We start from the raw sequence: 18,341 nt of genomic DNA, 5'->3' as shown, positions 1-18,341 counted from the left end.
ACTCATTAATTCCAGAACTATTGTGAACGTTGTGTTATCTGTGCCACTAATAATGTGGGTAGGGGAATACAGATGAGTCAGGTAGCGCACCCCCAACCCCAAAAACCATTTGAACATTTACAGATGGATTTCATTGAACTAACGCCCAGCGAAGGGAAAAGGTATTGTCTGGTAATAGTTGATATGTTTTCCAAATGGGTGGAAGCGTTCCCCACGTCTAAACAGGATGCCAGTGCAGTAGCCAAGGCTTTGCTAACTGAGATAATTCCGAGATGGGGCAACCCTGAAAGGATCAGTAGTGACAATGGGACACCATTTGTCAATAATGTCTTGCAGCAGAGCAGTGATTACTTGAGAATAAACATGAGACAAAACTGTGCCTACCACCCAGCGAGAGGTGGGCAGTGGAAAGAGAAAATGCTACTCTAAAAAAATAAATTGACAAAATGTTGTGAGGAACTAGGGGTGACATGGACAAAGGCACTCCCGATTGTGCTAATGTATATGAGATCTAGGAGTAGAGGAAGAGCTAATCTTAGCCCGTTTGAGATTTTGTTTGGTAGACCGCCCAATACAGGAATTGGCCCAAGACCTAAGGTAAGAGAGATAACAGGCCACTGTGAAGATGACATGTCGTGTTACTGTATAAAACTCTCTAAACTTTTATCTCAAATACAGATTCAAGTGAAAGCAGCACTACCCCAACCAGCAGGAGGGAAGCTGCATGATCTAAAACCCGGAGACTGGATAGTGGTGAAAGACTTCAGGAGGAACAACTGGAAGGCAAAGTGGTGGCTTAGAGCGTTTCAAGAACTCCTCACAACACAGACAGCAGTTAAGATCGCAGAAAGAGCCACGTGGGTACACACCAGCCATTACAAGCGTGTAGCTGGGCCTGAGGAGACATCGGACAGTACCAGAACCAATTAAGTGCGAGTAGTGAATAGAAGCCTCATACGAATATGGGATTGCCGCAGCTCACACATGGGCTGTGTACAGTGCACTCCAGAGCAAGTGAAGATACCACCACAAAGATGTGTTTTGGGTAGGTGGTATCTGAGGAAAGGACTGGCGTTTCCTAAACATCTTTTGATGTATAGCTATTACGGCTCTCTACTTCTTTGTAGTTATTGCTGTAATTGGCCTTGTTGTCATAAAATAACAAAAAGGGGGAAAATGTAATAGAAAAATATTCATTTACTGTGAAATTAATGATCCTTTTCCTTTGAAATTTGAAGACAATGCTTTTCTTTAATTTAATGCTGTACTGAGCTTTGTAAATTATGTTTTGATGAAGGGTTGCAGTCAGATTAACTCTGTGTGAATTCTGTAAAACTTCTACTTGAATTTGCGATTGTCGAACTTAGCGAAGGCTGAAGATCTATTATGTTTGAAATACCAGGGAATTGCCCTTGTGAGTGTGATAAGGAACACTATAAGGCAAGCATCTGTACAATGTTTCAGTTATTTTGCATTAAGGCATCTGGCTTAGTGGAGTGAGTCAATCCTGCAGGATTCAAAATAAAGTTCCTTTCTTTGCTCCTGCTAATAGTTGAGTAGATATAATTTCCACGACAATGACCCTTGATTGTATTTTAGTTGAGAAAATATACAGCACCATTTTCATTGATCTACTCTGATACTAGCTTAATAAACTGACCTTTCTTGTCTATACATGTGTCCTCCATTTGCATCGCTATTCTAGTTGCTTCGTGTATTCCAATGTTTCTGAGGAACAAATTATTCTCACCAAATGGTAGACTCTGGAAGTATCCTCAATATTTTAGTTATATTATCTTGGCTGTTCTTTATTACAGGATTTGTCTCTTCTTCTATGAAAAGAGATGATAATTGAAAACTCTTCAGTCCTCTGACCAGACTTCCATATCTATGTAGCAATAAATATTTAAGATCAATCACTTTGCTGTTGTGTCCATTCCTCAGAAATACTCAGACATCCCATCCAGACTGAGCAAATGTATTAATTTACCATGATATAAAACAAATTGGTTTGAATTGGGGTTAAGTGAACCTGCTCGTCCAGTTATTGTCGTTAATGTCAGTCTCCATGCATCAAATTATTTCACTAAAAGGTTTACTTCCTATTAATAAGGTGGTCTTACAATATTATCACATAGTATCATTGGGAACTTCACTTTCAGCACTAACCAGGATTAACACTTCAAGAGTGAAGGAGAGAAGAGCTCAGAGTCTGAGAGCAATGTACTAGAATGTTCCAACAATGGAGCAGATTATGGGAACAATAGACTGGAATGTTCCAATAAAGACCAGGGGTTTATGTTTGGGTCTTCACAATCTTCCTCAAGATTGGGTGGATCTTAAGTGTGCTTTGCTGATTCAAGCTGGTTTCTATCCTCTCCTCACTATTATTCCTGGTAAGTCTTTCTATCTGACTATGAATTCAATAAACTTTGTTGAACTAACTTACTGTCCTCTTAATTTAAATACTGAAAAAAGAAAGCCGTTGCCATGACTTCTGTCCACAAACTCCATTCCTAACCAAACAATTTTAATGCCAATATCTGAAGTGCAATCAAACTGCGTATAACTCCAACAAGTACTTCGGCTCTAAGCTAATATCAGTTTCCATATTCTCTCCAGCACCAATTCTGTTCACTATCAACTCCGCAATATCTCAAGTTTCCCATTTTGTCTCAGTCTACCTGCTGAATAAACCATAATCTACACCTTTGTTATATCTAGATTCAACTGTTCCTATTCTCTTCCAGCCACAAATAATTTGACCAGAAATGTTGAGTGTTCTCCCTGAAAGGTGCTGACTTCAGGACAGTCAGTGGGATTGTGAGAATATCACTACACTTGTAATCAGAGACCCAGGCTATTACTGTGGATAGTCAGAGCCTTTTCCCCAGGATACTAATGTTAATTACAAGGGGACATAGTTTTAAGGTATGAAGAGAAAGTTTAATAGAGATGTGAGACAGCTTTTTTACAACGATGGTGATAAGTGCTTGAAATGCGCTTCCAAAACGTAATGGTGGAGGTGGATGCAATAGCAATTTCTTGAATTGCCGGGAATCAAGGGATATGGACCATGAAAAGATAAAAAAAGTTTTTCATTTGGAAAGTCATCAAGTGTGAGCACAGTCTTGGTGGGCTGAAGGGCCTGTTCCTGTGCTGTACTGTTTTTATTCATTCTTCTCTGTTTTCTCAAAAGTTTAGATTAGATTAGAATACTTACAGTGTGGAAACAGGCCCTTCGGCTCAACAAGTCCACACCGACCCATTCTCCTACATTTACCCCTTTACCTGTTTGAGGTTTGGTAGTTCTTTAAAGACGAGCAACAACTGCCAATTTCCGAGCACCGTCCTACAAGTCATCTGCTTTATCCTCAATTACAATGTCTTCACCTTTGACAGCAGGTTCTTAATCCAGACACACGCTTCAACCACGGGGACTAAATTTGCACTCCAATATGCCAACATCTTTAGACACAAGTCTGAACAAGACTTCTTCTCTACGCAGGACCTCCAACCAACACTATACACCAGGTACATCAACGACATTTTCTTCCTCTAGATCCATGGCGAGGAGGCACTGATAAAACTATACAGTGAAATGAACAAGTTCCATCCCACCATCAAACTCACAATGGACTACTCTGTACTCTTTCATTCTTGGACACATGTATCTCCATCAAGGATGGGCACCTCATTCTACAGCATACCTATGGATAACCTCACAATGCTACACTTCTCCAGCTTCTACCCAAAACATATTAAAACAGCCATCCCCTCTGGACAAGCCCTATGCATGCACAGAATCTGTTCAGATGAGGAGGAGGTGTTCAAAAGATCTGCATCACCCACTTGGTACACGGTGCAGTACACTTTAAATGCTGAATGCAAGTTTTATGCAACTATTTAGAGGGGCTAAATGGTGTTTTCATGTGCCTCAGTAATAGCCTTGAGGAATTCACTGAGAGACGTGTTGTGTGACATGACACAGGAGGCAGGAGCACCAGTTGGCCATTCGGTCTCTGCTACACCATTCAGACAAATCAGAGCTGATCTGACTGTGGCTGAACTCCCTGTCCATCTCTGTTCCCAATAAACATAGGATTCTTTGACCATCAAGGAGCTACTGAGCTAAGCCTTAAATATCTTCACTGCTCCCTGCAGTTGATAATGTCACATTTAGCACACCCCTCAGGACAAAGAAACATTCTCATCGCAATCTAAAATGGGAGCACCCTTCCATGTAAAGGATTGTCTTTGCACCAAATCACGTCCTACTTATGGAATGATGCACAACAAATAAGAACAGATGTAGACCATTCACCCCCTCAAACCTGACCCGCATAAGCTCTGGCTCTTTAGTTGATCAAATATCTATCAACTTCAGCCTTCACTGCTCTCTGGGCAACACATTATCAGATACATCCTTATCTCAGTTTGAAATGGACGAGGCCACATTTTCAAACATTCTACAGTTCCCCGAGTACTATACACCCGGACGTGGGGAGCTATCCTCTCAGCATCCACCCTGTCAAGTCCCCTCAGGGTCAGTTATGTCTCAATATGATCATGTCTATTTCTGCTTAACTTCAAATGTTATACATCCAAACTGCGCTACATTCCCACATGGGATGAATTCGTATTCCCAGGAATCAACTGAGTGAGCTATGTCCATACTACTCATGTAATTAAATTCTTTCCAAGGTAAGGAGATTAAAAAAGCTTCATGCAGTCCTCCAGGTGTGATCTCAGTAAAACTGGGAACAGCTGCAGCAACGCTTCCTTCATGGTTGACTCCTTGCAAGAAACATTAAAATTGAGACAAGAGCTAGAGGACACTTGATTTTTTATGTCTTAAATAAAGCAACTTTGATTGGTTACAGCGATGAGGTGATTTTTCTCCATTTCTCAGTGTGCTGTGAGACATAGAATTACAGAATAGAATCCTTACAGTGCACAAGATTCCATGTTGATCCTCGTGTCTGCACTGACCCTAGGCCCAGTACCCCCACCCTATACCTGCATTTCCCAAAGTTAATCCAAATAAAGTGCGCGATGCTGGTCACTCTGGGGCAAATGTACCACGACTAATCATCTAACCTGCACATTTTTGGACTGGACTACAGAGTAGAAACCCACGCAGACACAGGGAAAATGTGCACTCCACACAGACTGTTGACCCAGACTGGATTCAAACCCATGTCCCTGGTGCTGTGAGGCAGCAGTACTAACCATTAAGGCACTGTAACCTTACATACAAATGAATGTATAATTTGTTTGCTTGCCTTCTTCACAGTTAATGTAGTGATGATCTTCATGCTGCTTGATAAAGATTATGGATTGTCTCCATGTGATACCCGTTACCTGGTGGCCATGGCAGGGACAGGTCGTTATTCTCAACCTGATATTGAGACAAATTCTGTTTGATTATTGAGAACACGACAGTTTCCTTTGGGGCATCCCCATGTATAATATAATTGCTGTACTGCTTTATATCGATTGGACGGTCCTGTCTGGTTTGCCGTCACTTTCACCTTTGATTGTTTTGTGGCCATTTCTTGCCAGAAGCTGAAAATTAAATATTGCAGTTTGAAAACTGTTCTGGGAACAGCAACTGTGCTGAGCTGTTTAAAGAACATCTTCTGGTATTTTATTCTCCCAGCTCAGTATTAACAATCGGTGTTCATTACTCTTGAGTATGGATCATAAATGAGTTGTTCCACCACATTCTAACCACGACTTTCCAATTTCCCCTGATTCTGCTGCTCAATGTTTTCATCAGCAGAAACATGCTAATGACCAGCAGAGCCCACAGGATAGTAGTGGAGAGTCTCACAGGGACACCGAAATGCAAAGCTGATGTAAATCCATCTTGTTACTGTTAGTGTTAACAATGTGTTCAATATGGACCCAAATGTTTGTGATAGGCTATTGGTCTACATATCTACATGAATTGTGCTGGAATTGGGATTCTTGATGCAGTTTCTCAGTTGCTGCATGGTATTTTTGCCTTTACCCTGACAAAGTTCAGGCAGCAACTGAAGAAGGTACTGTAATATCCCATCACTCTAATGAATGAGTGAATCAATCAAATTCATTTGGTGTGTACTTATTGAGCCGAACGGCCTGTTTCCGCACTGTAGGGACTCTATGAGGACATAGATGTGTCAGTGTTGGACTGGCCAAAGTTAAAAATCACACAACACCTGGTTATAGTCCAACTGGTTTATTTGGAAGTACAATAGCTTTCGAGAGCTTCATTGGGTAGTTAGTGGGGCAAGATCATGGAACACAGAATTTACTATAAATTCGGTGTCCTGTGATCCTGCCCCACTAGCTACCTGATGGAGGAGCAGCGTCCAGACAGTCCAGGTTTTTCTCCTTTTAATTCAAATTCACAACAATGAATCAGCCTATCACAATGATAACAGACTGAGGACAGGTGACTGAGGTGTCAGTGGGGGAACACTTTGGGGCCAGTGACCAAAGTTTGATTAATTTTAAAGTAGCAATGGTTTTGTGTGTGGGAAATCATGTCACAAGAACTTGACTGATTTTTTTGAAGAAGTAACAAAGCGGATTGATTAGGGCAGAGCAGTGAACAGGATCCGTATGGACTTCAGTTAGGTGTTTGACAAGGTTCCCCATCGGATAGTGGTTAGCAAGGTCACATCATATGGAATACAGGAATAATTAGCCATTTTAATTGGCTTGAAGGCAAGAGGTGGTGGTGTAAGGTTGCTTTTCAGACTGGAGGCCTATGCCTAGTGATGTGCTACAAGTATCGATGTTGAGTCCACTGCTTTTCATCATTTATATAAATGATTTGGATGCAAACGTAGGAGGTATAGTAAGTAAGTTTGCAGTTGGCAAAAAATTGGAGGTGCAGTGGACAGTGAAGAAGGTTACCTCAGAGTACAATGGGAACTTGTTCAAATGAGCAAATGGGCCAAGCAGTGGCGGTTGGAGTTTAATTTAGATAAATATGGGGCGCTGCATTTTGGAAAAGCAAATCAGAGCACGTCATATCCACTTAATGGTAAGGGTGTGTTGCTGAACAAAGAGACCTTGGAGTGCAAGTTCATAGTTTTGTAAGTAGAGTTGCAGGCAGATAGGATTGTGAAGAAGGCATTTGGCATGCTTTCCTTTATTGGTCAGAAGATTGAGTATCAGGATCAGGAGGTCATGTTGTGGCTGTACATGACATTGGTTAAGACACGTGCAATTCTGGTCTCCTTCCAAACGAAGAATTTTGTGAATCTTGAAAGGGTTCTGAAACTATTTACATGGATATTGCCAGGGTGGAGGAATTGAGCGAAAGTGAGAGGCTGAAATAGGCTGGGGGTGTTTTCCATGGGGCGTTGGAGGCTTCTCAAGTTTCATAAAATCACGAGGGGCATGGATCGGAAGAAGTCTTTTCCCAAGGGTGAGAGAGTCCCAAATTGGAGGGTTAGAGTAAGAGGAAAAGATATAAAATGGACCTAAGGAGACAGCTTTTTCACATAGAGGATGGTGTGTGTGTGGAATGCGCTACCAGAGGAAGTAGTGGAGATTGGTACAATTACAGTATTTAAAAGGCATCTGGATGGGTATATGAATAGAGGGATACAGGCCAGGTGCCGGCCAGAGATTAGATTAGGTTAGGATATCTGGTTGGCATGAATGAGTTGGACCGAATGGTTTGTTTCCATGCTGCACATCTCTATGACTAAGGGCAGTACAACAGAGAATTCAGGGCTCCCTTAGTGACAACAAGGGAGTGTTTGCACTGTGGTGATATTTACACTCTAAATCTACACATCTGCACATGACAAACACCTCAACATCCAGAGACCAGGAGGGCAATCTGTCAAGACTTGAATTCTCTAACCAGAGACTGTGAGAACGAGAACATTTCTGGGGGGGGGGGGGGGGCATGATAGATGGATATAGCTTCACAAATCAAAACACGTGCATCCTTCAGTTCCTTTGGTAAAGAATAACTTCCTCATTTAAACTGACCACTAGTTCCAGTATCCACTGTCGTTTGTGGAAGAGCGTTCCAAACCTCTCACATCCTTTGTGTGTAGAAGTGCTTCCTACCATTTCTCCTGAGTGCTCTGGCTCTCATTTTCAGACTGTGCCCCCTCGTTAGAGAATTGCCAGCCAATGGAAATCATTTATATTTTTCTGTTAATGTCTTGTAGGACTTCACTCAGATCAGCCCTTAACCTTCAAGATTCTTGCGAACACAGGCTTCATTTGTATATAAAAAAAACAGAAATTGTTCAGCAGGTCTGGCAAGCATCTGTGAGAGAGAAAGTAGATTAAATATTTCAAGTCTGGAGACCCTTCCTCAGAACTAAGTTGCATGATCTCTCTTCATACCTTCACAACATATGAAACCAGAACAGATGAGAGAATACTAAAGTCAGGAAATTCTGCAGCAAACTTGCTCACCCAACATTCTAGCCCCTCCTCCAGGTCATTTATAAAAATGACAAACAGCAATGGTCCCAAGACAGATCCTTGCGGAACACCGCTATTAACTGAACTCCAAGATGAACCTTTACCATCAACTACTACCCTCTGTCTTCTTCCAGTCAGCCAATTCCTAATCCAAACCTCCAACTCACTCTCAATTCCATACCTCCGTATTTTTTGCAGTAGCCTACCATGGGGCACCTTATCAAACTCCTTACTAAAATTCATATACAACACATCTACTGCTTTACCCTCGTCCATCTCCTTAGTCACCTGCTCGAAGAATTCAATAAGGTTTGTGAGGCACGACCTGCCCTTCACAAAACCATGCAGACTATCCCTAATCACATTATTCCTATCCAGATGTTCATAAATCCTATACCTTACAATTCTCTCTAAGACTTTGCCCACAACAGAAGTGAGACTCACCGGCCTATAGTTACTAGGGTTATCCATACTCCCCTTCTTGAAGAAGGGAGCCACATTTGCTATACTCCAGTCTTCTGGCACTATTCCTGTAGACAACGAGGACATGAAAATCAAGGTCAATGGCTCTGCAATCTCTTCGCTTGCTTCCCAGAGAATCCCTGGATTAATGCCATCAGGCCCAGGGGACTTATCTATTTTCACCCTTTCCAGAATTTCCAACACCTCTTCCCTACATACCTCAAAGCCGTCCATTCTAATTAATTGTGATTCAGTATTCACATTGGCAACAATGTCCTGTTCCTGAGTGAATACTGACGAAAAGTATTCATTCAGTATCTCCCCAATCTCTTCAGCCTCCACACGCAACTTCCCACTACTATCCTTAACTGGACCTATTCCTACCCTAGTCATTCTTGTATTCCTGACATACCTATAGAAAGACTTAGGGTTTCACCAATCTAACCAACTAAGGACTTTTCGTGTGCCCTCCTTGCTGCTCTTAGCTCTCTTCAGAACCTTCTTATTAAACTTACTTATTAAACCATGGCTCGCACACACGACCCTTTCCTCCCTGTCTGACAGGTACATACTTATCAAGGACACTCAATAGTTGCTCCTTGAACAAGCTCCACATATCAATTACGCCCTTGCCTTGAAGCCTACTTTTCCAAGCCACGTATCCGACGTCATGCCTCACCGCATCATAATTTCCCTGCCCCCAGCAAAAACCCTTGCCCTGCAGTGCACACTTATCCCTCTCCAGCACTAGAATAAAAGTCACTGAATTATGGTCACTGTCCCCAAAGTGCTCACCGACATCTACTTCTAACACCTGGCCTGGTTCGTTACCCAGAACCAAATCCAGTATGGCCTCACCTCTTGTTGGCCTGTCTACACATTGTGTCAGGAAACCCTCCTGCATACATTGGACAAACACCGACCCATCTAACGTACTCGAGCTATAGCTTTCCCAGTCAATATCAGGAAAGTTAAAGCCCCCCATAACAATCACCCTATTACTTTCACTCTTCTCCTGAATCATCCTCGCAATCCTTTCTTCTACGTTTCTAGGACTATTAGGAGGCCTGTAAAAAAGTCCTAACAGGGTGACTTCACCTTTCCTATTCCTAACCTCAACCGAAACTACCTCAGATGGCGAGTCTTCATCCATCGTCCTTTCCACCGCTGTAATACTATCTTGACGAGCAATGCCACACCTCCCCCTCTTTTACCCCCTAATCTGGCCCTACTAAAACATTTAAACACTGGAACCTGCATCAGCCAATCCTCTCCCTGTTCTACCCATGTCTCTGTAATAGCCACAACATCGAAATCCCAGGTACCAACCCACGCTGCAAGTTCACCTACCTTATTTCGTATACTTCTTGCATTGAAGTATACACACTTTAAGCCACTTTCCTGTTTACAGGCACACTCCTTTGAGATTGACGCCATGTTCCTAACCTCCCTGCACTCCAGGTCCTGCACCCGAAAGCTACAGTCTAGGTTCCCATGCCCCTGCAGATTTAGTTTAACCCCCATCCCCCCAAGAGCACTAACAAACCTCCCGCCAAGAATACTGGTGCCCCTCAGGTTCAGGTGTAGACCATCCTGTATATAGATGTCCAACCTTCCCCAGAAAGAACTCCAGTTATCCAGATACTGGAATCCCTCCCTCCTGCACCATCCCTGGAGCCACGCATTTAACTGTTCTCTCTCCCTATTCCTCGACTCTCTATCACGTTGCACGGGTAACAAACCAGAGACAACAACTCTGTTTGTTCTGACTCTGAGCTTCCAACTTCGCTCCCTGAAAGCCTGTCTGATATCCTCAGCCCTCCTTCTACCTATGTCGTTGTTGTCAATGTGGACCACGACTTCGGGCTGCTCCCCCTCCCCATTAAGGACCCGGAAAACACGATCAGAGATATCACGTACCCTTGCAGCTGGGAGGCAACATACCAAACGTGAGTCTCTCTCGCCCCCACAAAACCGCCTATCTGTGCCCCGAACTATCGAGTCCCCAATTACTATTGCTCTGCTCTTCTTCACCCTTCCCTTCTGAGCAACGGGGACAGGCTCCGTGCCAGAGGCCTGAACCCCATTGCTTACCCCTGGTAAGTCGTCCCCCCCACAAGTATACAAAACGGTATACTTGTTCTTGAGGCGAACAGACACAGGGTATCCCTGCACTGGCTGCTTCCTCCCAGTCCCTCTGACCGTCACCCATCTGTCTGCAATCTTTGGAGTTACTACTTCCCTAAAGCTCCGATCTATGACCTCCTCTGCATCCCGAATGATCCTAAGTTCATCCAACTCCAGCTCCAGTTCCCTAATACGGTCTTGGAGCAGCTGCAAATGGGTGCACTTCCTGCAAGTGTAATCAGCAGGGACGTCCACGGCATCCCTTACCTCAAACATATTGCAAGAGGAACATTGCACTGCCTTCACTGCCATCCCTCCAAAAGTAACCTTTTAAAAAACTGGGTCTAAACAATAGAACAGGCAAAATGCAGCACTTACTTCCTTACCACAACGGTATTAGGTTAGAGGAGGAGGGCGGGTGGGAGGCACTACCTCTGTTGTGCCTCGGGTTCCTCTCCTGCGTGCTTTTATAGGAAAAAAAAGAACCTACCCAGTTAAGTTTACGCCACACCTGCTTCCGGCTGCCCGTCTGGTCTTCGTCACATCCCCCTTCTGCTCCTGCTCTTTCTGTGAAGAGAAAAAAATACCGCTGCCCGCTACCGGTAAGTAATTTTGAAACAGTCTTACCTTAGCTGCTGCTCGCACTCAAAATGACCGTTGGCATCGACGGGTAAGTATTTATACTCACTGCTTTCCTTCCTGGCTGCCCCAATGGTTCGTCAGTTCCCCCTTTGCTCCCGATCTTTCTGTGAAGAGAAAAAAAACACCGCTGCCCGCTACCGGTAAGTAATTTTAAATTTAAAACAAACTTTTAAAACAAACTGTCTTAACTTAGCTGCTGCTCGCACTTCAGTCGGTTGACAAGCTCCTTGTTTGAAACTCTGGGCTGACGAATTCCTAGAGATGCCGTCTTATACTGTCTGAAAGCTCCTTTGGAAGATTGACACGACAGCATTGCTCAGCTTTGTGTCAAAACACTGACAATGAAGAAACTAATTACAATAACAAGTTTAATCTCAATTTTAAAGGAGCGTAGCTGTTTAGTATATCATAATGAAATAACAAAAAAACAGAACCTGGGATCTCACAGCAATAATGCTGCCCACTCAAATACCGTGAGCTCCATCATGAAATCACAAATAATTTCAACCAATGTTGCATCGAGCCAATTCATTCCATGTGTGAAAATATATCTCAGAGCTGTTCTTTTGTTCTCTAGAGTAGGAGCTGCCCTCTTTAAACAAGAGCATTTCACTCACTGATTGAAATGTGATTCTTCTTACACACTAAATGTATGCATTACTGCCGAGGTCAGCATTTATTCCTCATCCCTAATTGCCCAGGTACTGGAGGTACATGAAGGGCTTTCCTGGAGGAAGGGGACTGAGTGAACAAGTTGGGCTTCCAACAATGGAGGTATCACTGATGTCACTCTTATTGTCATTCTCCATACTTCCCAAAGGGCAACTAGGGACGAGTAATAAACACTGGCCCAGCCAGTGACGCCCACATCCCATCAATGGATAAGAATAAAGTGATAACCCTGGAGGTTCCATCTACCTTATAGCCCCTGTCTGTATTCATCAGGATCATACCGATGTGTGCGGATATGTGCCTTTTCCAAACTGCAATCATAACCACCGGTATCCCGAGATATATCATGGTGAGTGCAGTTAAGACCACAGCTTGATGTGAGAGGTGGCGAATTCATGGATGACAGGCTATGGGCATGTGATCATATGGCCTGTTCCTTCACATTTACATAAGAGTGGTCGCTGTCAATGTCACCTCTATCTCCACATTATGTGGGAGGAAGATATGATAAGCCATCTAAATATTTTTAAAAATATAATTCCGTTACTTTGGACATCATCCTAACTTCGTCACTTGGAATAATTGGAATCCCTAGCACTGAGCGTGACCTTGCAGTTGCCATTAAACCAGACCTTGGTGAGCTGTTGAAATTGGGGTGGATGGTGGCTCAGTGGTCAGCATTGCTGCCTCACAGCACCAGGGACATGATTTCATTTCCAGCCTTGAGCGACTGTCTGTGTGGAGTTTGCACATTCTCCCCGTGTCTGCATGGGTTTCCACACACAGGCCAAAGTTGTGCAGGTTAGGTGAATTGACCATGCTAAATTGCCACAGTGATAGGTGCTTTGTCAGGGGTAAATATAGGGTAGGGAAATGTGTCTGAGTGAGTTCCTTTTCAGAGGGCCGGTGTGGACTTGTTGGGCTGAAGAGCCTGTTTCCATATTATAGAGAATGTAATTTAAACTGACAGTGAGAGATATTGTGGTGGGTCTTCTCCTGGAACAAATGTTTTCACTGTTTGTCACAAATTTGCTGCGGGGCTTTACCTTGGCCTGTCTGAACTAGGGCGGTACGGTGGCACAGTGGTTAGCACTGCTGCCTCACAGCGCCAGAGACCTGGGTTCAATTCCCGACTCAGGCGACTGACTGTGTGGAGTTTGCACATTCTCCCCGTGTCTGCGTGGGTTTCCTCCGGGTGCTCCGGTTTCCTCCCACACTCCAAAGATGTGCAGGTTAGGTGAGTTGGTCATGCTAAATTGCCCATAGTGTTAGGTAAAGGGGTAAATGTTGGGGAATGGGTGGGTTGCGCTTCGGCGGGTCGGTGTGGACTTGTTGGGCCGAAGGGCCTGTTTCCACACTGTAAGTAATCTAATCTAATCTAAACTCTTCCCTCATCCTGTTCTTGCAGATACTGCACAGGTTGTCCCAGCAATAATGACGGTGGGCAACAAAACAGCATTCTGTGCAGTATCTACAGCACGGAGACCCAGAGATGGAGAGCAGGAGGAAGTCTGTGATTTTGCTCCTCACCATCTCTTGGAGCTTCATCCTCCTGTTGTTCACCTATGTTTTAAGTTTCTTACATGATGTTATTCAAGGAGTCCACCCTGAAGATTACTCGCTTTTCCTGCATAACTTCACAAAACTTGGTTATATGCTGCAGACCCTAAGTTGGTGCACAAACAAGTTTATTTATGCAGCAACATTATTTCAGTTCAGAGTGGAGATCACTAACACAGCAAAGTAGCGAGTTACACAAATTCCTTGTATAATGAATAAATAAAACTCCTTAGTGAAGCCACAGGAGGGTCCTGCTGTTCCAGCCATGAAACAATTTTTCAAATTCATTCATGGGATGTTGGCGTCACTGCCCAGGCCCAGCATTTATTACCCATCCCTAGTCACCCCTTGAGAAGTTGGTGGTGAACTGCATTCTTGAACCGCTCTTGTCCACTTAGGTCAACCCATAACGTTGTTAGGGAAGGAATTCCAGGAAGCTTGGAAGGCAATTTGCATAAGGTGGTATTCCCATGTATTTGTTGCCATTGTCCTAAATGGAAGTGGCTGTGGGTTTGTAAGGTGGTGTCTGAGGATCTTGGGTGAATATCTGCACTGCATTTGTAGGTGGTATACACTGCGGCTACTAAGCATCTTTGGTGGACGGAGTGGATATTTCTGGTTGGGGTGCCAATCAAGCAGGTTGCTTTGTCCTGGATGGTGTCAAGTTTCTTGACTGTTTATTGGAGCTGCATTCAGACAGGCAAGTGGAGCATATTCCATCACATCCTACAGAGAATCGTTATCCCAGTGCAGAGGCAGGGTTGAGTTGGGAACTGGCAGATTTCCCATCTTAGCATAATCCAAAGGAATTGTCCAGGAAAGTGGAATTTCCTACTGGGTAAGTCCTATCAGCTTGGAACCCTCTAAGTGTCCATCAAAAACCAAATTCTTCAGTTGGCACTGATACAGTTCAACAGACTAGTTAATCTGTAAATATTCCATTTCAACCAACCCTATACTAATGTCCCAAATAGCGATCTATGAGCTGTTTTGAAATGAGAAATCGTGACAGGTGATTACATGATATTATTAGATAAGATTACTTACAATGTGGAAACAGGCCCTTCGGCCCAACAAGTCCACACCGACCTGCCGAAGCGTACCCATCCAGACCTACTCCCCTACATTTACCCCTTCACATAACACTACGGGCAATTTAGCATGGCCAATTTACCTAACCTGCACATTTTTGGATTGTGGGAGGAAACCAGAGCACCCGGAGGAAACCCACGCAGACACAGGGAGAACATGCAAACTCCACACAGAGGTGGGAAATGAACCCAGGTCTCTGGCGCTGTGAGGCAGCAGTGCTAACCACTGTGCCACCGTGCCGCTCACCAAAGAAATGGCTGACCTTTATTTTTCAGCATCAAGCTTTCAGTTTCTTTGGCCTGCTTATCCATTGCAGTCTCATCAGACATTTCCTGCCATTGATTATGATGCAGAGTCGAACCTCTCTGTTAATTAAACCAAACACCCAGAGAGTCTTAGTTCACTCTGTAATCTGTTAAAGTAATAGGGACAGAGAACTCTAAAATTCCAACACATTAAGAAAATTATAATTATTTTCTTAACTCTAATAGTGAACACTAAATAATAACTGTTCACAAATCCAAGTCCCCTTCTTTTACCTACTTAGTATCTGACTCCAACTCCACAAAAGTTCACTGTTCCAATTATTAAACTTGACACTTATTAAGCATTGCATTAACATAATTTCAAGACCAAACATGTTCCTCTGAATTCAATCCTCTGGCTGCTGATCTCGCTGGGCCGTCTTTGTTTCGTTTTTTTTAATGCGAGAAGGTTTTACATGAAAAGGTACTTTGGTTGAAATTGTTTTCTAATTTCTTTGAGAGGAAGATGCGAGATGGCCATTTAGCTCTCGGGCTCGACAGCAGTTGCTCGCTATTGGATGGCAGTTGCTGTCCCTCATACTTTCAAAATACCGGGTTTATATAACACCCACGACTCAATAAACTCTTAGAATCAGTTTCAAGGTGTCAAAACAATCAAACCAAATCCATTGGTTTCTGGTATCCTGGGCACAACTTAAACTAATTGGGTAAATTTGAATTGTGGTCAAAACAGCGGCTAAACCTCAAGTAATTGGAACATGTATCTATTGTGGAACAGCTCATCTCTCAGATGGCAGGTGTTGCTGTGCTTAAATTCAAAAAGCACTTTCTATCTTGCAGCCAACCTACACTCTGTTGACTTTGGAACAATGTGGATTCGTTGGTTACAGTTCCAGATACAGATCTACATCCATCTGCACTGTCACCAAAAAAACAGATTCACCGACACTGCAGTCACCCCACCCCCGACAGATCCCTCCTCAACACTGCAATCTCCCCCTTCCTGACTGATCGGTACCCAACACTGCAATCTACACTTCCCCGATTGATCCTTAACCAACACTGCAATTTCCCCCTCCCGACTGATCGCTATTCAACACTTCAATATCACCCTCACTGACTGACCCCTACCCAACACTACAATCTCCACGTCCCTGACTGATTCCTACCCAACACTGCGATCACCCCTCCTTGACTGATCCCTACTCAATACTGCAATCTCCCCTTCCCTGATTGATTCCAACAAAACACTGCAATCTCCCCCTTCCTGACAGATCCCTACCCAACACTTCAATCTCACCCTCACTGACTGATCTCTACCCAACAATGCAATCACAACTCCTTGACTGATTCCTAGTCAACACTGCAATCTCACCCTCGCTGACTGATCCCTACCCAACACTGCAATCATCACTCCTTGACTGATTCCTACTCAACACTGCAATCTCACCCTCACTGACTGATCCCCACCTAACACTGCAATCACCCCTCCCTGGCTGATATCTACCCAACTCTGCAATCACCCCTCCCTGACTGATACCTACTCAACAGTGCAATCACCTCTTCCCTGACTGATCCTTACCTGACACTACAATCACCGTCTCCCTGACCTTTCCCAACCCAACACTGCAATCTCCCCCTCCCTGACTGATCCTTACCTAACACTACAATCGCCCCCTCCCTGACTATTCCCTACTCAACAATGCACTCTCCCCCTTCCTGACAAATCCCGACTCAATACTGCAGTCTCCCCTCCCTGACTGATCCAGCCCAAACACTGGAATCTCCCCGTCCCTGAGTGAGCCTTACCCAACACTGCAACTTCCCCTCCCTGACTAATCCCTACCCAACACTGCAATCAACCACTCTCTGACTGATCCCTATCCAACACTGCAATCAACCCCTCTCTGATTGATCCAGACCCAACACTGCACTTACCTCCTCCCTGACTAATCCCTACTCAACACTGGAATCACCCACTCTCTGACAAATCCCAACTCAACACTGCAATCTCCCCCTCCCTGACTGATCCCTAAACAACACTGCAATCTCCACGTCCCTGACTGATCCCTAACCACCTCTACAATGGCCTCCAGCCTGACTGACCCATACCCAACACTGCAATGTCCCCCTCCCTGACTGCTCCATACACAATACTGCACTCACCCCTTACTGATTGATCCAGAAACAACACTGCAATCACCCCTTCCCTGACTGATCCCCACCCAAAACTGCAATCATGCCCTCCCTGACTAATTCCCAGACAACACTGCAATCACCAAATCCATGTCCAAAACCAATCCAAAACTGTAATCTATACCCTCCCTGACTAATCCCTATTCAACATTGCAATCACCCCCTCCCTAATTGATCCCGACCCAACACTTCAATTTCACCCTCCCTAAATCATCCCTACCCAACACTGCGATCCCCCCGGCCTGACCGATCCCAACACAACACTGCAATCTCACACTCACTGACTGATCCCTACCCAATACGGCAATCACCCCTCCCTGGCTAATATCTACCCAACTCTGCAATCACCCCTCCTTGACTGATTCGTACTCAACACTACAATATCCCCCTCACTGACTGATCCCTACCCAGCACTGCAATCACCCCTCCCTGGCTAATATCTACCCAACTCTGCAATCACTCCTCCCTGACTGAAACCTACTCAACACTGCAATCTCCCCCTCCCTGACTGATCCTTACCTAACACTACAATCGCCCCCTCCCTGACTATTCCCTACTCAACAATGCACTCTCCCCTCCCTGACTAATCCCTACTCAATACTGCAGTCTACCCGGCCCCGAGTGATCCTTACCCAACACTGCAACTTCCCCTCCCTGACTAATCCAAACACTGCAATCTCCCCGTTCCTGAGCGATCCTTACCCAACACTGCAACTTCCCCTCCCTGACTGATCCCAACCCAACACTGCAATCACCCCTCCCTGAGTATCCCTAACCCAACACTGAAATCACCCCCTCCCTGACTGATCCCATCCCCACACTGCAATCACCCCCTCCCTGACTGATCCCTACCCAACACTACAATATTCCCCTCCC

Source organism: Chiloscyllium punctatum, chromosome 19 (assembly GCF_047496795.1).
Source record: "Chiloscyllium punctatum isolate Juve2018m chromosome 19, sChiPun1.3, whole genome shotgun sequence".
Lineage (NCBI taxonomy): Eukaryota > Metazoa > Chordata > Chondrichthyes > Orectolobiformes > Hemiscylliidae > Chiloscyllium > Chiloscyllium punctatum.
The sequence above is the reverse complement of the archived record's forward strand: the minus strand, read 5'-3'. Positions refer to the sequence as shown.